Below are 22,374 nucleotides of genomic sequence, written 5' to 3'. Positions count from 1 at the left end.
GGGGATAACTCCTCTGCTCTTCTTCCAAATAGTGCCATGGGATCTTTTACGTCCATTTGAGAGAGCAGACGGGACCTCGGTTTAACGTCTCATCCGAAAGACGGCATCTCCGACAGTGCACCACACTGGAGTGTCAGCCTAGACTTTTTTGTGCTCAAGTCTCTGGAGTGGGACTTGAACCCACAACCTTCTGACTCAGAGGCGAGAGTGCTACCCACATTTTTTTAATATAATTTATTCAACATTAAAAACATTTACAACATCGTGATCATTCCACTGTATCATACAAATCCTTTCCATCACTCGCACAGCCGTTCCTCCAACACACAGTAACATCAGAACCTGAAGTTTAATTTGTCTCCCGTAACATATATTAATCTATAGTACTTTAAAAATGATCATAACCAAACCTTCCGAACTCTTTCTAGGATATCCTCATCCCAAAAAGACAAAACAGGTCAGTGCTTTAAAACGCTGCAACAACTGCTGCAATTTCTTCTCCCCCCTCAGTCCGTTCACATTAATCGAGACCAATGTATCGTGGCTCCTAATAAAAGTGTGCCTGATAATTCCCATCATTTAATCTCTGGCTCTTCCCTTCTCTCAAGCTGCTTCTCAACTTTTGGGGCCGCTGTTGCTTTCTCCTGCAGCCTCCGGCTCTTTTTCACCTCCTGTTTGAACCTTCCCTGCCGTTTCAGCCTCTTCCTTACAATCGGTTTAGGCCGAGGAGCTGCCCCTTCTCCCTCCTTCTGCCTCTCACTAACCTTTCCCTTTGCACATAATGGCACCCCACCCCCCACTTCCATATCTCCATCCCCCTGACTCCTCACTCTCGAGCTCTTCTGTAATCTCCCGTCCCTGCCCCCCGTCAGATACATCGGCCCCGAACTTGTGGAAGCTAAGTTCTGCCCAAGTTCCACCCAAAGGACCGCTGAGATACCTGACGGTACTTTGGGCGGGAGTTTGGTGGAAAAGTCCTGGAAAGACCGCTCGGCGGCAAAAAAAACATTTACACCATGAATCTGGGCGGCAGTGGGCGGGACCTCCCAATCTCAGCACCAAATGCAATCCTCGGCAAAGTACCGCCGCGGATTGAGTCGGGCCCAGGGAGGGCGAACAGATAAAATTCAAACTTTCCAAAAAATAAAAAAACACTGGAAAGCCTTCAGGGGACCCCATCCACATGAATCGCTGGAAAATAAAAATAAAAGAAGTTTACTAACCTTTTTTTGCGGGATTCGTACTTACTGTTGAGCTTAGACCTGCCTCCACGCGGTGATCCTTCCCCCTGCTGCAGCGGACTCCCGCCTGGACCAAACTGGCAGCTCGGCGGGCGGGAGGACACTGACGTGAGTTGCACACCAGCGGACAGTTCCCAGCGGTCTTCCCTGCCCGCCGGCGGGAGGTCTCCACCAAACTGGCTGGGAGGGGAGACCGCCCATTAAACCCAGTGGCAGCGGGCGGTGAGTGCACCAAGTTCGGGCCATTATCTCCCTTCGACAGTCTTCCTGCTATCGTGGTTTCTCCAACAGTGCCGCTCCCTTCGGCCTCAGCTCCACCACTGACCCTTGCTCCCCGTTTCTTCTCTCTCTGGGACAATGGTGCGTCTTCACCTATCTTGCTCCCTTTTGGCTTCTTTGTCTCCCCACTCGTTGTCCTGCTGCCCCTTTAAGACTCCTGCCTCTTGCACCCTCTCCTTGTCTTGCCCCCTCCTGCTCCCCAGGATATCTGACTCCCCGCCTTTCTTTGGAGTACTTACACTTACCCCGCTCCCACCTCCGCTCTCCCCACGGACACCCGATTCCTTAGGGTGAGCTGAGCCGTATTATGGCTCGACTCTGCCCTTGACCCATGCTGCCCCCCGCTGTCTTTGTCCTTTTCCACCACACTTGGTATGTTTTCCACCATCTCCGTCCTGTTCTCTGCTCCACAATTTTCTGCCTCTTCTTGTGCTCTTTTCTCATTCCGTTCGCCAGCAGTGTCCTCCGCCTGCTCTGCTCCTCCAGCCACTCCACTCACACCTCCTGCTCGTTCTCCCATCTCCTCGTCACTCGAGGGGCTTCCTTCTGCCTCACACTCAGAGGGTGGGGCCTTTGTGACACACCCCACAGCTCTCTGGCTTGCAGCTCCAAGTAATGTGTCCAGATTCACCGCAGTTATAGCAGTACAGGTCTGGACAGCTTCTTCCAAGCTGGTCGTGTCCGAGACAATAATAGCAAATCTTCACCTGGTTACCATGCAGTACCCGGAAGTACTGCAGTCCTTCCATTGTCTCAAATTTCATGCTGGGTAATGACATCATCCCCTCTGGGAAGCACGTCTTTACATAACGGGTTCCACCTGCTTCCCGCGTTCCTGGAGAGTATCTCCTCTTTATTGCCGAGCAAATTTTAATGTCCCACGACTTCAACTTTTTTATTAGCACATGGTCCTCAATATAAACCGTCAGGTTTAAGAATGAGACCACCACCTCTTCAGAGTACAGCAGAGATACATCCAAGAACTTATCACCAACCTTCAAACTCAGTAAAAGTCTTCCCACCTCCTCTCAGCCACTGACCGTCACCTCGAACCCAACATTGGGCTTTGGTCGGCAGGCAAAGCAGCTTCTCTCACCGCAGTCCTCATGTACTGCCTGGATAATGTCCCAAGCTCGTATCTCCTTATCCTCGCACTGCACCACCACCGTGTTTTCTTTTCCCAATCTCCTGGGGTCCCGGCCCAAATCTTTGGGTCTTTTATTCTCCCTTCCCCCAACATTTTCTCCCCTGATTAAATGCATCCTGGGAACATTGTCCTCTGAGGGGCCCAGCACTCCGGGTCCCTGCACTCCGGGTCCCTCAGCAGACATCAGTTCATGGGCCAAAATGGCCCTAAAACCCAACAGCAACTTTTTACAAACTCACTCCAAGCCCCCAGCATTAATCAAACAACCAGCAGTCCCTGCTCACTCCTGGCCCCTCCCACCGAGAGAGTGCTACCCACTGAGCCACGGCTGATGGTAATTCGAGTGGGAGGAGCTTGTGTGGTGTATCAACAGCGGCGCGGACCCATTGGGCCTCAGGGCCTGTGTGCGTTGTAGATTATGTATAATTCATCCCTAATTCTTCCTACGTTCTTAACATTACCACTTATTATAGGATATCAGGTCAGCATTTACAGGAAATACCATGGTTGGGCATTTTCCTGTTGTGGTACGGCTTCTAAAAATAATTAGACCAATTTTAGCAGAAGAGGTTGTTCGTGGCCCAGTTTTGGATGCAAATCATGTGTATGAAGGACCAAAATCTGTTCCTGTTATGGAAGTGAATTAAAGAAGCTGTGAAAGAGGAAGTTAATTCTAACTAATACATCGAAACATAAAAAATAGGAGCAGTAGTAGGCCATTCAGCCCTTTGAGTCTGCCCCGCCATTCAATATGATCATGGCTGATCCTCTATCTCAACACCATATTCCCGCTTTTTCCCCAGACCCCTTGGTGTCTTTTGTGTCCTGAAATCTATCTGTCTCCCTCTTAAATATACTCAGTGACTTGGTCTCCACAGCCTTCTGTGGTCGAGAATTCCACAGGTTCACCACCTTCTGAGTGAAAAAATCTCTCCTCATCTCGGTCCTAAATTTCCTACCCCATATCCTGAGACTGTGACCCCTTGTTCTAGACTTCCCAGCCTGGGGAAACATCCTCCCCATATCCAGTCTATCCAACCCCATCAGAATTTATATGTTTCAATGAGATCCGCTCTTATTCTTCTAAACTCTAGTGAATATAGGCCTAGTCGACCAAATTTCTCCTCATACGACAGTCCTGCCATCCTCGGAATCAGTCTGGTGAACCTTCGCTGCACTCCCTCTATGGCAAGTATATCATTTTAGGTAAGGAGACCAAAACTGCACACAATACTCCAGGTGTGGTCTCACCAAGACCCTGTATAACTGTAGTAAGACATCCTAGCTCCTGTACTCAAATCCTCTTGCAATGAAGGCCAACATACCATTTTCCTTCCTAACTGCTTGCTGCACCTGCATGTTTGCTTTCAGTGACTGGTGTACAAGGACACCCAGGTCCCTCTGTACATCGACACTTCCCAAGCCATCACCATTTAAATAATACTTTGTCCTTATGTTTTTCCCACTAAAGTGAATAACTTCACATTTATCCACGTTATACTGCATCTGCCATGTGTTTGCCCACTCACTCAACCGATCTAAATCGCCTTGCAGCATCTTTGCATCCTCCTCACAGCTCACAATCCCACCTAGTTTTGTGTTGTCAGCAAACTTGGAAATATTACATTTGGTTCCCTGCAGATTATTTATGGATTGACGGTTTTTGAAAGAGCGGCTTTGTTTGTGGGTTTGATGACGTGTGTACATTCACTTTAAACTGGGGATAACACTCACCACTGCTGATGGTCACTTGGGTGTGCACAGTGACATTTAAGGTTCAATCAGTCTGGTTACAAATGTCACAGATAAGAGAGTGTTGTAGGAAGTAGGCACCTTTAGAATATATCAGAATACTAGGCATTAGGCACCTGCTAGATATATCTAAACGCATATAAGTTTAAAGTGGCCACACATAAAATGGCTGCCCAGGCATGATGGGAAATCAGGTAGTCAAGCTGTGAACTGTTGAATGTTCAATGACCGAGCAATAACCCTGTGAGGCCCACTATAGGAATGCCTTGAATGCAGGATAAGAATAATGAGGAGAGAACCCATCTCCCGTATTCAAGGCCATAAACCAATTAATTCCCCAGGAAGAAAGAGATAAGAGAACCCATCTCCTGTAAACAAGGTTATAAACCAATTATTTCTCCAAGAAGAAAGAACTAGGGAGAGAACCTATATCAATCAGCCCAAGCTGACAAGAGACGAACACATGGTTCCTGAGACATAAGGGGAATTCTATTGGGTTAAAAGAACCTATATGTAATCTATAATCGTTGTGATTGGCTTGTGTCCAGCCGTGATGGGCTGTGTAACTGCAGTAAACTGTTTGTAACTGTTGTGAAACATATAAAAGTGAATGTAACCCTTTGTTCTGTGGAGAGAAGCCTGGACTCAGTCTTGTGATTTCCTCCCCGCTAGCGTTAATAAAGGCCGCATCAGCATTGGAACCGACTCTGAGTGTTGAATGATTCTTCTGAGAAAACACTAACGCTAACAGAGAGGACAAGAACAAATGATTTTGAAAGTTCCTCCTTGTTACTGTGTTTTCACTATTTTACTGGAGAGGAAACTGTGAGGTTGTGATCTGGGCACACTTAGACCGCCTTCTTCCACTTCTGTAATATCGCCCGTCTCTGCCCCTGCCCATCTGCTACTGAAACCCTCCCACGTTCCCTACAGACACAACTATTCCAACAGTCTCCTGGCCGGCCTCACATCTTCACCCTCCATAAACTTGAACTCATCCAAAACTCTGCTGCCCTTAGCCTAACTCGCACTAGTCCCATTCACCCATCACCCGCTGTGCTCGCTGACCAACATTAGCTCCCAGTCACCAACACCTCAAATTTAAAATTCTCATCCTTGTCTTGTAATCTCTCCGTGGCCTCGCCCGTCCCTTCCTCTGTAACCTCCTACAACTCTATAACCCTCCGAGGCCTCTGCGTTCCTCCAAATTTGGCCTCTTGTGCATCGCTCATCCTCTTCCCCCAAACATTGGTGGCCGTGACTTCAGCCGTCTAGGCCCTAATCTTCCTTCCCAAACCTCTTCACTTCTCCACCTCTCTCCTCAAGATGCTGCTTAAAGCATAGCTCTTTAACCAAGTGTTGGATCACCTGCCTTCTTTAGTGACTCGGTGTCTAATTCTTGTCTGATTACACTCCTGTGAAGCACCTTGGAACACTTTTCGACATGAAGGCGCTATATAAATGCAAGTTGTTGTTATCTCAGTTTCCAAATTCCAGATATACATTTTTGACAGAGAATCACAATTTATAGGGAGAGAGAGACAGATACAAACACAAAGAATGGGCTGGATCAGCCTCGGAAATATCACTCAAAATTCCACTTGTCTGGATGTGTGCAGCTACAACAACACTCAAAGCTCGACACTATCCCAGATTAAACAACGACTCCCTCCACCACCGACACACCGTGTCTGCAGTGAGCACTAACTCACTATCCCAGATTAAACAACGACTCCCTCCACCCCCGACACACCGTGTCTGCAGTGAGCACTAACTCACTATCCCAGATTAAACAACGACTCCCTCCACCACCGACACACCGTGTCTGCAGTGAGCACTAACTCACTATCCCAGATTAAACACCGACTCCCTCCACCACCGACACACCGTGTCTGCAGTGAGCACTAACTCACTATCCCAGATTAAACAACGACTCCCTCCACCACCGACACACCGTGTCTGCAGTGAGCACTAACTCACTATCCCAGATTAAACAACGACTCCCTCCACCCCCAGCACACCGTGTCTGCAGTGAGCACTAACTCACTATCCCAGATTAAACAACGACTCCCTCCACCACCGACACACCGTGTCTGCAGTGAGCACTAACTCACTATCCCAGATTAAACAACGACTCCCTCCACCACCGACACACCGTGTCTGCAGTGAGCACTAACTCACTATCCCAGATTAAACAACGACTCCCTCCACCACCGACACACCGTGTCTGCAGTGAGCACTAACTCACTATCCCAGATTAAACAACGACTCCCTCCACCCCCGACACACCGTGTCTGCAGTGAGCACTAACTCACTATCCCAGATTAAACAACGACTCCCTCCACCACCGACACACTGTGTCTGCAGTGAGCACTAACTCACTATCCCAGATTAAACAACGACTCCCTCCAGGTTAAACTATTGTCTCCCCTTCCATCTGAAAGTCTTGAATGAGCTCGCTACCCCCGTCCTTCACTCTGCTGCTCTCCCCTCTCTCGCTGCTCTCCCCCTCCCTAGCTACTCTCCCCCTCGCGACACCCCTCCCTCCCTACTCCCCTTCCCTACTCTCCCCTTCCCTCCCTCCCTCCTCCCCTGCTCCCACTCCCTCCCACCTTCGTTCTCCACCCACGCCCTCTCCCTCACTCGCTTCTCTCCCCCTCCCTCCCTACTCCCCCATCACTCCCTCACTGCTCCCCCTCCCTCGCTACTCCCCCATCACTGCTCCCCCTCCCTCCCTGCCACCTTCACTCTCCTCCCTCCCAGTCTCCCCCTCACTCTTCCCTTCCCTTCCTCACTGCTCCCCCACCTCACTCGCTGTTCTCCCTCCTTACTCCCCCATCGCTGTTCCCACTCCCCCTTCCTCCGTGCTCCCCTTCCTCCCTCGCTCTTCTCCCTCTCCCTCCCCCCTCCCACCTTCGCTCTCCCCGCTCCCAGTCTCCCCCTCACTCTCCCCCGCCTCACTCACTGCTCTCCCCCTCCCATGCTCTCTCCCTCACTGCTCCTCCACCTTACTCGCTGCTCCCCCTCTCTCGCTACTCCCTTATCACTGCTCCCACTCCCTCCCTCATTGCTCCCCATACCTCCCTCCCTCACTGCTCTTCCCCTCCCTCTCTGCTCCCACTCCCCCCTCCCTCAGTCTCCCACTCCCACCCTCGCTCTCACCCTCCCTTACTTGCTCTCACCCTCCCTTCCTTGCCACATTCCCTCTCCCCCTCCCTCACTCGCCGCCCCCTCCTTCCCACATTCCCTCCCTCATCTCTGCCCCCTCCTTCTCACATTCTCTCCCTCACTCGCCGCCCCCTCCTTCCCACATTCCCTCCCTCACTCGCCGCCCCCTCCTTCCCACATTCCCTCCCTCACTCGCTGCCCCCTCCTTCCCACATTCCCTCCCTCACTCGGCGCCCCCTCCTTCCCACATTCCCTCCCTCACTCGCTGCCCCCTCCTTCCCACATTCCCTCCCTCACTCGCTGCCCCCTCCTTCCCACATTCCCTCCCTCACTCGCTGCCCCCTCCTTCCCACATTCCCTCCCTCACTCTCTGCCCCCTCCTTCCCACATTCCCTCCCTCACTCGCTGCCCCCTCCTTCCCACATTCCCTCCCTCACTCTCTGCCCCCTCCTTCCCACATTTCCTCCCTCACTCTCTGCTCCCTCCTTCCCACATTCCCTCCCTCTCCCCCTCCCTCCCTCCCTCTCCCCCCCCACATTCCTTCCCTCGCTCGCTGCCCCCTCCTTCCCATGTTCACTCCCTCACTGCTTTCCCCCTCCCTCCCGCGCTGCTCCCCCATCCCTCGCTCATCTCCTCTCCCCCTCCCTCCCTCGCTCCTCTCACCCATATTCACTCGCTCGCTCCGTTCTCCTTTTGATAATCTTGGCTCTCTCTCTCACAATGCTCTCAGGGCTCTCTCTCTCTCAGATGTACTAATATCCCCCGAGGCACAGACCTGAAGTACGATTGCTACTTGTTTTCAGCTGTATAAAGTGCAACTTTTCTGATCACATAATGTAGGGCTCAATTTTCCCCAGTGATTTGCGCCGGTTTTTTGGAGCAGTTCTTTTTGGGCCAAGTTGAAAAACCAGTTTCCCCAATCAATCTGCAGCAGTGTAACTCAGTTAGTTATGATTTTTTAGGTCAGTTTTTTTTCAGCCAAAGGGGGCGTAACCAGTCACCTACGCCAATTAGGGAAGTTTGGCCAGCTGAGAGTTACTCCAGTTGTGCTTAGGCCAGTGTATGTGGCCTCTGCTGAAAAACCTTCCCTCGAGTTAAGGAAATGGTGCAGGCAAGGAAATCGGCGCAGCAAGTGCCCGGACACACTGAAAGAATTGAAAAACATAGCAGCAACTTACCGCCAACCCCGCCTGAAGGCTGTCCGGTTCCAGGTTCACACACAGGAGAGTGAGGAGAGGAGAGAGGGGAGAGAGAGAGAGAGAGAGAGAGAGAGAGTGCGAGAGAGAGTGTTTTTCAATTCTTTTAATGTGTTGGGAGCTGTCTGTATGCTTCACTTTCCAGCCTCAGCTCACATTGTGTCCCTGGTTACCATGGTATCCCGATCTTTTTGGCACAGATCAAGGCTCCACCCCTAAAACTAAAGGTCGGGTTAGGTCACGCCAAAATGAAGAAATCCAACAGGGAAACTTAGATTTTTTTTTTGGCGTACTTCAGGCCCCAAAAAATAGCGTAACTCTTCAAGTACGCCAAAAAAACACTTTGGGGAAAATTGTGCCGTAATCTTGCTCATTGAGTTTTATAATTGTGCTGTGTTCGGCTGAACCCAACTGAGATGGTGAAATGAAATGTATTCTTCTGTTTTTGATGATTCTGTATTATTTTTGAATGTACAGCAGTTTCATAAAGTATTTTATCGCAGTGAAACCCATCGTGATGTGTCTATTTGTTGATGAATCATCTTCACGTATCCGGATATTCTAAATAATCTTCCCACTTTAACCATGGCTTGAACTTGATAATTTCAATAACACACAATATAAAACCAGACTGACACAGCAGTTTGATGATTGCAATAATGGGAAGATTGTAACATAGCACGACAGTTTTGACGAAAGGTCATTGACCTGAAACGTTAACGCTGTTTCTCTCTCCACAGATGCTGCCTGACCTGCTGAGTATTTCCAGTATATTCTGTTTTATTTATCTATTTAACAGACTGCACAACTATTTAAGAATCCGTATTTACTCACCAGCATTTACACACATGATTTTTTTCTGTCGTGTTTAAAGTCTGGAGAATGCTGATGAAGTGTTGCAAAACAGAATCACCAGGTCATCAGGTGGAGAAATAGAACCTGCGCTTCGGGAAGAGGGAGCAAGGACAATTGCCCAATTTGGCACTCCAGGGCATCCTTCCCACTCCACATGCCTGACAGGGTTTGCACAATGTGCCAATTCCATCCTCGTCACCCAAAGACACTTGTAAATTCCCCAAATGTTTTTATAGCCCTGCGGTGACCCACCAATAACTTGCACCACATAGATGGGCAAAGTGTTTGCTTGCACCATCACACATTGACCACTGCCCCAAGTGTGATATATTCTTCACAACATCACAAACACACGAGGCCAGAAATTCAGTATCGCTGGAGAGCTGGTGCTCCCCCCACCTTTTTGTGGCCATTAGTGCCAGCATTTCTTTCATGGCTCGGCCACGCCATATTCAGCTCCAAAAGTGAACAAATGGTTTCCAGCGCTAATCAACCCTTCCAAAGTGGATTTTTCAGCGGTGTGGCTGTCTTAATTTGAGCGTTGTCACCACTGAGAAATTCAGCATGCAGGCAAGGGTTTCGAATGAACCAGCTGCTCCCTGGCCTTTTTAAAGGCCAGAGTTTGCAGCAAGGCTCTGAGGGAGGAAGGAGGTTGGAAGGATGGCTGGCATAAGAGGTGTAAGGAGAGCCAACAGGTTCACTGATATGGAGCTGGAGGCATTGATGGATGGTGTGGAGGACAGAAGAATATGGTTTCCTGACGTGGGGCGACCTGGCAGTACATAATGCATGGAGGGAGATTGCAGGGGAGGTGTCAGGCACCTCCATATACGTGAGGACGTACCCTCCCAGGAGGGTGTTGGCCAGTCTGCACCAGGCCCTTCCAGGGTGATGATGGGTCGACGCCTCCTAGCTCTGGGGTGACAGGAATCCTCCTCCTCCTCATGTGGAATTGCTGGCTCAACCTCCAGTATCTGTCCTCTCATGATGGCCAGGTTGTGCAGCATGCAACAGACCACGACGGTTATGGAGACCCATTGAGGAGAGTAGTGCAAGGTGCCACCAGAGCAGTCCAGGCAACGGAACCTCTGCTTAAGGATACCTATACACTGCTCAATGATGCACCTGGTGCCACAATGAATGTCACTGTATGCATGCTTTGGCACTGTCCTGGGATCTGCAGAGGAGTGAGCAGCCAAGTGGACAGGGGATATCCCTTGTCCCCAAGCAGCCAACCGCAATCCTGATTCGGGCCAGGGAAGATGGCGGGCACATTGGTCTGACGCAGAATGAATGAATCGTGGCTGCTGCCTCCCTTGCTCACTGCCTGTCTGCACGGTGCTGACAATGATGCCTTCTCCTGCATGTCGCCCTGCTTCTGACCAGGTATATCAGGTCTCCCATCCTCAGGGTGAACCCTGCCAAGCAGGTCTCTGCAGCCCACAGGACTCCACTAAAGAGTTAGACCAGAAAGTTAGACAAAAGTACAGGGGTATGTGCAAACATCTGAGCAGCACTCAGCGAGTTTAATGGAGCCAAAACAATTAAGAAAACTATATCAAAAACTAAATACTGCGGACCATGAAAAATGAATTAAAAACACTAATAATTAATAAAACTATATCAAAAGATAAACACTGCGGATGCTGGAAAATGAAATAAAAACAGTACTAAGCAATGAAACTTTTTACCTACCAAAGGGCCCCAGCGGTGTCGCATTCGAGCATCGCATCGAAAACCTCGCGGGGGCACTGCTGGGAAAAGTACTACCTTTTCCTCGGTGAATTTCGCTGTGGTACTCCATTCCAAGCTGCCCGCACACTGCAGAGCTCACCGCTGGAAATCCTCCTTTAGGGCGGCTTCACCGCATCGTTTCCGGCGGAAGTGAACACCACTTAAATCCTCCCTGAGCTGAATATGGCTCGGGAGAGAAAAGTACCCGACCATGGTGGCCGATCGATTTTGGCGATCGACCGTCCAAACTCCGCAGTAGCCGTCCCTTCGGGGACGGTGAATTTCGGGCCCACAGACTACAAGATGGCTCCACAGAAAACTTGTCATGTGGCCTTGGCTCATGATCCTTTTTATTATTTACATCATTAGTTGCATTACCACAGTAGTCCACTAGGTGGACCATTAGTCCACTACGGGGAGCTCTATATTACCCTTCTCCCTCCTTAATGAAGAAGTAATCATAACAAAATAATCATCATACATAACTTGCATGATTATACACAACAAAAGATATGGATTTAATTTGCCATATTTACAAATGAAACGTAACCACTGTTTTTCTGTTTCGAAGAGCTTATCTTCGCTCCCTTAAACAGAACCTTCTAAACTTGGTGTCGAACTTAGACTCATTCTAGGCTGAGCATGAGGAGAAATTTTCTCCAAGGGCTGAGAATCTGTATCAATGTAGCTACCAACTTTATATGTATTATCCATACTAATTTCAAATGTAGTAACTCAATATAAAATGGCCGCTCATGGTTATTGCTGACACATCACTGTAGGGGAAAACAATGAGTAACTTGTCTTTGTGGAACGGCCTTGAGGGACCGTATCATAAAGTGAATGTAGCAACAGATGTAGGGGCTAAACTGAAGAAATACCTAGAGAAGCAGAACTGTGCGTGCCTTCCTTGCCTGCAAAACAAAGATAAGCTGGAGATGACTTAATCTTCACTCATGATTAGGGACTTGCTTACTTCACTGTGTAAATGACTAACTTAGCTTGTATCTATGCCACGGTAATTGATGTGATAGGACAATGAAAAGGGGTGTACCGATCTTCAACTGTATAAACTGTTTTTCTTTTGTAATGATTTTTGCTTGCTCTGGTGGATTCGACAGACTCATGAAGTCGGTGCCCCTTTATCAGAGCAAGACCCTTCATTGATGAAGTTTGAATAAAGTTAGTCTGAACTAAACTTTAAAGTATTCGAGTCAGTGTATTCGCTGAAACAGATTGAGGTAAAAGAATCCGTATCTACAGGGCAACCGTTGATCTACATTTTGACTCTCTACAACTTCAGACTTTTGTCTGCCTGACTCGGACTCAGACTTAAATTCTTACTTTGTCTTGTACTTGTTTCTCGTACATCTGATGTAGGGTTTGCTACTAGTACTCTAGTTGTGGCTCCTTAGAAATAATCGAATCATTCCAACTTTCAACTCCTTCCACATCTGTCAGTAAAATGTGAACAAACCTAACCTTTCCATGATCAAACATCTTGACCAAATATGTGCGAGGATCACATATCTTCACTATTCTTCCTGGTAACCACTTTAACCATTCATGGTGATGGTTCTTCACTCTCACCTTCTGATTCAATTTCACACCTCTCTCTCTTACGCTACCTCCATCATGATTCTCTTTCTGTCCTGATTGTTAAAGCCTGGGTGTCATGGTACATCAGTCATTGAAGGTTGGCATGCAGGTACAGCAGGCGGTTAAGAAAGCAAATGGCATGTTGGCCTTCATAGCGAGGGGATTTGAGTACAAGGGCAGGGAGGTGTTGCTACAATTGTACAGGGCCTTGGTGAGGCCACACCTGGAGTATTGTGTACAGTTTTGGTCTCCTAACCTGAGGAAGGACATTCTTGCTATTGAGGGAGTGCAGCGAAGGTTCACCAGACTGATTCCCGGGATGGCGGGACTGACCTATCAAGAAAGACTGGATCAACTGGGCTTGTATTCACTGGAGTTCAGAAGAATGAGAGGGGACCTCATAGAAACGTTTAAAATTCTGACGGGGTTAGACAGGTTAGATGCAGGAAGAATGTTCCCAATGTTGGGGAAGTCCAGAACCAGGGGACACAGTCTAAGGATAAGGGGGAAGCCATTTAGGACCGAGATGAGGAGGAATTTCTTCACCCAGAGAGTGGTGAACCTGTGGAATTCTCTACCACAGAAAGTTGTTGAGGCCAATTCACTAAATATATTCAAAAAGGAGTTAGATGAAGTCCTTACTACTAGGGGAATCAAGGGGTATGGTGAGAAAGCAGGAATGGGGTACTGAAGTTGCATGTTCAGCCATGAACTCATTGAATGGCGGTGCAGGCTAGAAGGGCCGAATGGCCTACTCCTGCACCTATTTTCTATGGTTCTATGTTTCAAACTTGGCACAATGAGAACCTGGTTTGTGGCTGTCGTTTGAGAAACAACTCTGATGGTGTATGAGGAGTATTACGATAATTAATTAGAAAATTTGCTACTTTGTGGTTCAATGACAACTGTCGTTTCTTTGGATTTGGATCCAACATTTGCTTGATGAGGACACATTTTACAATTTGTACTGTGCGCTCTGCTGCACCATTTAAAATAGGGTGGTCTAGTGGAACTTTAGTATGTTTCACATAGTTTCTGCTCATGAATAGTGCAAATTCTTCTGAACAAAATTGTGGCTCATTATCAGACACAATTTCTTCTGGAGGTCGAATGAAGAAAACAATCTTTGCAAATTGTCTAGGGCTAGACTTTCCCTAAACCCCCACCACTAGATTGCCGCCCAAAAAGACTGCTAAGATTCTTCAAATAACACTGGCGAAAAATTCCATAAAACGGAAAAAATACCACCCAGCGAAAAAATGGATCTTACACGTAGATTCTCAACAACCTGGCACAATGGGCGGTTCATAACCAGAATGGGCAGTAAGTAATCAAACTTTAGACCAAGGCTGTGGTTGGGCCTTGGGGGGAGGGGGAGGGGCAAACTCAAAAAATATTTTTTCAATCAAACGAAAAATAAAAATTTAAAAAGCATTCTCAAGACCCTTTTTAACTTAAAAATAATTAATAAAAAACCTTTAACTTAGCTTTCTTTTCAGGGTACTTACCTACCTCTCTGCTCTGGTGTTTTCGTGCTCCTCCTGTGCTATGTGTGCGGGAAGTGTATCCAGCTGCAGCTCCTGACAGACTGCATTGTGAAACTGGAGCAGTGCATGGATTCACTCTGGAGCATCCGCAATGCTGAGGATGTTGTGACTAGCACATTTACTGAGTTGGTCACACCGCAGGTAAAAGTTACAAAGGCAGATGGGGAATGGGTGACCATCAGGCAGAGCAGGAGTAGGAAGGTAGTGCAGGGGTGCCCTGCGGTCATTTCCCTCCAAAACAGATATACCGCTTTGGATACTGTTAGGGGAGATGGCTCATCAGGGGAAGGCAGCAGCAGCCAAGTTCATGGCACCATGGGTGACTCTGCCGCATAGGGCAGGAAAAAGAGTGGGAGAGCTATAGTGGTAGGAGATTCTATTGTAAGGGGAATAGATAAGCGTTTCTGCGGCTGCAATCGAGACTCCAGGATGGTATGTTGCCTCCCTGGTGCAAGGGTCAAGGATGTCTTGGAGCAGCTGCGGGGCATTCTGGAGGGAGATGGTGAACAGCCCGTTGTCGTGTTGCATATGGGTATCAACGACATAGGTTAAAAAACGGGATGAGGTCCTACAAGCTGAATTTAGGGAACTAGGAGTTAAATTAAAAAGTAGGACCTCAAAGGTAGTAATCTCAGGACAAACCGGACGGTCTGCACCTGAGCAGAATCGGAACCAATGTCCTGGGGGGGTGTTTGCTAGTGTTATTGGGGAGGGTTTAAACTAATATGGTAGGGGGATGGGAATCTATGCAGGGAGACAGAGGAAGTAAAATGGGGGCAGAAGCAAAAGATAGAAAGGAGATAAGGAAAAGTGGAGGGCAGAGAAATCAAAGGCAAAAATCAAAAAGGGCCACATTACAACATAATTCTAAAAGGACAAAGTGTTAAAAAAAACAAGCCTGAAGACTCTGTCTCAATTTGAGGAGCATTCATAAGGTGGATGAATTAACTGCACAGATAGCTGTGAACGGATATGATGTAATTGGGATTACAGAGACATGGATCCAGGGTGACGAAGGCTGGGAACTCAACATCCAGGGGTATTCAATATTCAGGAAGGATAGACAGAAAGAAAAAGGAGGTGGGGTAGCGTTGCTGGTTAAAGAGATTAACGCAATAGTAAGGAAGAACATTAGCTTGGATGATATGGAATTTGTATGGGTCGAGCTGCGGAACACCAAAGGGCAGAAAACGCTAGTGGGAGTTGTGTACAGGTCACCAAACAGTAGTTGTGAGATTGGGGATGGCATCAAACATGAAATTAGGGATGCGTGCAATAAGAGGTACAGCAGTTATCATGCGAGACTTTAATCTATATAGATTGGGCTAACCAAACTGCTAGCAATACAGTGGAGGAGGATTTCCTGGAGTGTATAAGGGATGGTTGTCTAGTCCAATATGTCGAGGAACCAACGAGAGAGTTGGCCATCCTAGACTGGGTGTTGTGTAATGAGAAATTAGCAATCTTGTTGTACGAGGCCCCTTGGGGAAGAGTGACCATACTATGGTAGAATTCTTGATTAAGGTGGAGAGTGACACAGTTAATTCAGAGACTAGGGTCCTGAACTTAAAGAAAGGTAACTTCGATGGTATGAGACATGAATTGGCTAGAATAGACTGGCGAATGATACTTAAAGGGTTGACGGTGGATAGGCAATGGCAGACATTTCAAGATCACATGGATGAACTTCAACAATTGTACATCCCTGTCTGGCATAAAAATAAAATGGGGAAGGTGGCTCAACAGTGGCTATCAAGGGAAGTTAGGGATAGCATTAAATCCAAGGAAGAGGCATATAAATTAGCCAGGAAAAGCAGCAAACCTGAGGACTGGGAGAAATTTAGAATTCAGCAGAGAAGGACAAAGGGTTTCATTAGGAGGAGGAAAAGAGAGTATGAGAGTAAGCTTGCAGGGAACATAAAAACTTACTGCAAAAGTCTCTATAGATATGTGAAGAGAAAACGCTAAGTGACAAGAAACCTTGCAGTTAGAATCGGTGAAGTTATAATGGAGAACAAAGAAATGGCAGACCAATTGAACAAATACTTTGGTTCTGTCTTCATTAAGGAAGACACAAATAACCTTCCGGAAATACTAGGGGACTGAGGGTCCAGCGAGAAGGAGGAACTGAAGGAAATCCTTATTAGTGTTCGGGAAATTGATGGGACTGAAGGCCGATAAATCCACAGGGCCTGATAGTCTGCATCCCAGAGTACTTAAGGAAGCAGCCCTAGAAATAGTGGATGCATTGGTGGTCATTTTACAACATTCTATAGACTCTGGATTAGTTCCTATGGATTGGAGAGTAGCTAACGTAACCCCACTTTTTTAAAAAAGGAGGGAGAGAGAAAACAGGGAATTATAGACCGGTTAGCCTGACATCGGTAGTGGGGAAAATGTTGGAATCAATTATTAAAAACGTAATAGCAGCGCATTTGAAAAGCAGTGACAGGATCCGTCCAAGTCAGTATGGATTTATGAAAAGGAAATCATGCTTGAAAAATCTTCTAGAATTGTTTGAGGATGTAACTGGTAGAATGGACAAGGGAGAATCAGTGGATGTGGTGTATTTGGACTTTCAAAAGGCTTTTGACAAGGTCCCACACAAGAGATTGGTGTGCAAAATTAAAGCACATGGTATTGGGGGTAATGTATTGATCTGGATAGAGAACTGGTTGGCAGACAGGAAGCAAAGAATAGGAACAAACGGGTCCTTTTCAGAATGGCAGGCTAGTGGGGTACCGCAAGGTTCAGTGCTGGGACCCCAGATATTTACAATATGCATTCATGATTTAGACGAAGGAATTGAATGTAATATCTCCAAGTTTGCAGATGACACTAAGCTGGGTGGCAGTATGAGCTGTGAGGAGGATGCTAAGAGGCTGCAGGGTAACCTGGATAGGTTGGGTGAGTGGGCAAATGCATGGCAGATGCAGTATAAATGTAGATAAACGTGACGTTATCCACTTTGGTGGCAAAAACAGGAAGGCAGAATATTATCTGAATGGTGACAGATTAGGAAAAGGGACGGTGCAATGAGACCTGGGTGACATCAGTCATTGAAAGTTGGCATGCAGGTACAGCAGGCGGTGAAGGCGGCAAATGGCATGTTGGCCTTCGTAGCGAGAGGATTTGAATATAGGAGCAGGGAGGTCTTACTGCAGTTGTACAGGGTCTTGGTAAGACCACACCTTGAGTATTGTGTACAGTTTTGGTCTCCTAATCTGAGGAAGGACATTCTTGCTATTGAGGGAATGCAGTGAAGGTTCACCAGACTGATTCCCGGGATGGCAGGACTGACATATGAAGAAAGACTGGATTGACTAGGCTTATATTCACTGAAATTTAGAAGAATGAGAGGGGATCTCATAGAAACATATAACATTCTGACGGGATTGGACAGGTTAGATGCAGGAAGAATGTTCCTGATGTTGGAGAAGTCCAGAACCAGGGTACACAGTCTAAGGATAAGAGGTAAGCCATTTAGGACCGAGATGAGGAGAAACTTTTTCACTCACGAGAATTGTTAAACTGTGGAATTCTCTACCACAGAAAGTTGTTGAGGCCAGTTCGTTAGATATATTCAAAAGGTAGTTAGATGTGGCCCTTACGGATAAAGGGATCAAGGGGTATGGAGAGAAAGCAGGAATGGGGTACGGAAGTTGCATGATCAGCCATGATCATATTGAAGGGCCGAATGGCCTACTCCTACACCTATTTTCTATGTTTTTTTTGATCTTACGTATGGGTCACCGGTGAGGCAAAACTTGGACCGTGGTGGTTTTCTCAGTGGTGCATGCAAATACACGTGAGCGGTCTGCTCCCCAGCAGTATTTTGAAACTCTCTTTAAAAAAAAAAAGAAGAGGGAACTTTCGTTGGGTGGTTTTCTGCCGAAAAAGAACTGTACCTCCAAGATAACCGCCGAAAATGAAGAGGAAAGTCTCGCCCCTAGTGTTTTACTTGTAATTTTCCGCATCGGAAACACCTCTACCCCCTTCAAATGGCTATCAATCACAATGAACAATTTTATGTCCTTCTAGCTCAGCAAAATCTACATGTAACCTTTGTCACACCCTAGGAGCCCATTTCCATGGCTGTAATGATACTGATGGTGGTTTCTTGCTTACCGATTGACATGTCGTACACTGACTAATGATGTACTCTATAGGCGAGATTTTTCACTTTTTTTGCATGCTTAACGCCCACTTTACTGCTGAAATTACGTAATGCTCATATATCGCCCATTTAGCCACAAAATGGAAACTGCCAGGCATTTTTTGAGAACTTATTGCCAAGCATTACTTTCCCCATGTGCTTAACGCCGGGAAAAAATAATACCGCCCGCCCACGTTTTTGGGGTGGAATCATCAGAATGGGCGAAATCAACGGCCGTATCACCCAGCGTTACTTTCCACTCGGAATTAATGCCGAGATTCAATAATACCGCCCGCCCACGTTTTTTTGTCGTCAGGAGCACATTTGACAAAACTAACGCCCAGGAGATCGCTCACCGTCACTTTCACCATCTCGCGCACATATCGGCCAAAGAAAGTGGAACTGTTCTCAACTAACGCCAGCGGTGTGGCTGCCATTTTTTTAAATCGCAGGTCGCTTCATTCAAAAGTCTGCTTCAACTTCGGGGGAGTTTGCATTGGCTCTGGAGTTCTTCTCAGCTGAAGTGACCATCTCAACAGACATGTTTTCAGACTCTGGACTCTAGGTGTATTTTAGTGAGGAAATTATTGCTTCTGATCAATCGCCATTATACTTTCATTGCAATGGGGCCAGCCATTTCTCAGCCTGCATCGATTAACACGCAGATGCTGCAGAGTGCAGATGGCTCAATGTGTGATGCACATCATTATGTCCCCAATTTATGACGTGCAAGAATGACGTGGAGGGGGTCCAGACCATACACACCCCGCACGTACAAGGAAAAGAGTCTTACCTCAATGTCTCCGACCACACCTGCCTTCGGAGGCTGTGCTTCCACAAGGTGGTGATCAGTGAAATATGTGAGCTCATCAGGCCACATATGCAGCCTGCCATCAGGGCATCGGTGTCGATCGAGGTGGTTATGTCTTTAATACTCTTATGAATCACTCCATGTGGTCTAGTATTGTACTTGAGCTGTTGTGACCTTAGTCCCATTTATTGTAACTCCAGAGTGAGGCACAAGCCTCACACCGATGGGCCCTGCACACCTATGCAGGTGACCCTCAGCTCTCCCACAGCAGTGCCCTCTGGTGGCACACCTTGTGACTATACAGTTAGTATACATGGTCTACATACATGACATCATTTCCCCCCCCCCCCCCCCCAAGTCTTTAATGCAAATTGGCTCATACATTAACGGTGACCTGGGCTTTGCTCTTCCTGGTTGACCGTTGGAGGGTTGCTTCGAGCTTGGGTGGATTGGTAATGAGATTTATTACCAGTGGAGGTGCCCGTGGTTTCTGGTTGTGAGTCCATGACTACTCCATTCTCTACCCCCCCACCACACAGAGATCATGCTAATGGCCCATTACATGCAAGTTGTATTCAAGTTCATCACATGGGTTTTACATTTACATCTTGGTACATTTGCTGGGTGGATTACAGTTGCATTTCTTTTAGTGTGGTACATTTACATGATCAGTACAAGTATATCAGTACAGGTACACAAGGACAGTCTAGTTCCAGCACGGCCAGATAAGATCCGGGTCATCTGGTATTGGCGCAGCGTCCCATGCTAGTGGGTCTGTGGGTGAGGTGAGCTAATTTTGCTCGAGTTGCCGGAGCTCAGGGCTCTTGCCGTTACTCCTAGTGTCGGGCAGGCCCAAAGACAGCTGATGTGTGTCTGTGGCCTCTCTGTCCTTTTCGTTTGCACAGTGTCGCTGCTGCTCCCTGGGAAGCGGTCTGAGCGAGTGAGCGTTTTGTCTAAGTGACGGTGGGGCTGCCTCATCTTGTCTAGCAGTTCGCAGGGGACTGCTGACTTGCTTTCCTTGAGAGCATCGTTGTGAGCACTCTCTAGTTTGGGATCGTGGCTGGTCCAGGTCCCATTTGGAGGAGCCGTTGGCAGGTGACCCTTCACTCTTGGGCATTGCCATGGTGGCGAGTGGGTTTGTGGGCTGCGCCTTTTCCACCCGGGTGGTGGACGACGGTAGCCGACTGCGAGCATAGACACAGTTTATTGTTTCTGGCCCGTGGCGGTTCATGCCATCGGTTGCAAGCAATGTAAAACCGATCTGAGGCAGGGTATCGCTACCGGTGCCTCTGCTCTCCGGGGATCATTTACTCTTGTCTACTTGTCTACTTGTGTCAGCTGTGGGGACACTTTATGATACATCGTTCTGGTCCCGAGGACGCGAGAAGGATAGACTTTATCAGCTTCCCCATGACCAAGGAGGCTCAGACTGACAGGGCTGGAGCATTCTACCGCATTGCTAAGTTACTCAGGGTGCAGGGAGCTATACAATGCACTCACATCACCATGCGGCCACCTTCTCAGGACCCGGAGCGTTTTCGTAACAGAAAAGGATTTCACTCCCGGAAGGTCCAACTAGTTGTCGACCTTAACCAGTGAATGCCAAATGTCCGGGCACCTTCGATCAGACTCACATCCTGCGTGAGAGCGCTGTCTCTGACATCTTTAAGAGTCAGCTACAAGACAGTGCTGGATGCTTGGTTGTAACAGATATGGCCAAGCCACCTGGTTAATGAGTCCCTTCCTTACACCCACACCGAGGTCGAGAAGCGATACAACAGGAGCCACAGAGACACACGCAATGTGGTCCAGAAAACAATAACTGTGCTTAAGTAGTGCTTCAGATGTCTGGACCACTCAGGAAGGGAGCTACAATACAACCCTGAGCAAGTAGGTAAACTTGTGGTCATGTGCTCCATGCTGCACAACCTGGCTATCAGGTGGGGCCAAGAATTGCGTGAAGGGACTGATGCTCCACCTCAGGAGAGAGAGGAAGAGGATGATGAGGGGCTGGACGCTGACCTAGGGCCAGACAATCAGGTTGGCTATGCAACCATGCCCACGACCCACTCCAGACCGCAGGAAAGGGCCCGTGGTGGCTACATAACTACAGGACTCTTACGTGAGGAGCTGATATCTGAACGATTTGCCTGAAAGAACATTGATGTGAGTGACAACGCTGACACACTGCTATGTTTGTGCAGTTCAGATATCAATGGTGCCCATCACATTGGCGCCAGTTAAAGTTTACGTTGATTGAAGTTAAGTTGTATTTAATCCTTTCATGTTAAGGAATCACCAGTGCATAACGGTCCAGCTGTCTGAAACAATGCGCAACAAGTTATGTTCAATAAAAAAAAATTATACCAACATTGGTCTGAAATCGTAAGTATCACAGGCAATAAACACCCAACTCCCGCCCACTCACCATTTTTTCCACCATTGACATCAATCAAATGTTCAACATGTCCAGCAACACAGAATACAAAGGCAAAGCAAGAGGGTGGTTCCCAGCCCCCATACATTACAACAAATTGCATACACCCAGATGGAGATATAACACAGCCATCACCCGCGGACATGCACCCTTCCCCTTCCTTCCCCTCTTCTTCTCCCCACCTCTACCCCTTTCCCTTCTCTCTCCACAGTGCCTGGCTGAGGAGCTGCTCAGGCAGTGCCTCATTGGGGGGAGATGAAGGCAGATGCGGTGGTTGCACAGGTACGGGAGCCGGGGGGGGAGGGGTTGCCAAGGGTGCAACATTCTCTGATGCAGAAGCAGGATCTTGGTCCTTGCCCTCATCTGTCGTTTGCAGTGGTGGTGCGGAACCTAGGGGTGGAGTGCCACGCTCTGGGGCCACTGGGAGGCCTGTGCCAGCAGTGTTCCTGGCT

This window comes from Pristiophorus japonicus, unplaced genomic scaffold (genome assembly GCF_044704955.1).
Source record: "Pristiophorus japonicus isolate sPriJap1 unplaced genomic scaffold, sPriJap1.hap1 HAP1_SCAFFOLD_620, whole genome shotgun sequence".
In the NCBI taxonomy this organism is placed as follows: Eukaryota; Metazoa; Chordata; class Chondrichthyes; family Pristiophoridae; genus Pristiophorus; species Pristiophorus japonicus.
The sequence above is the reverse complement of the archived record's forward strand: the minus strand, read 5'-3'. Positions refer to the sequence as shown.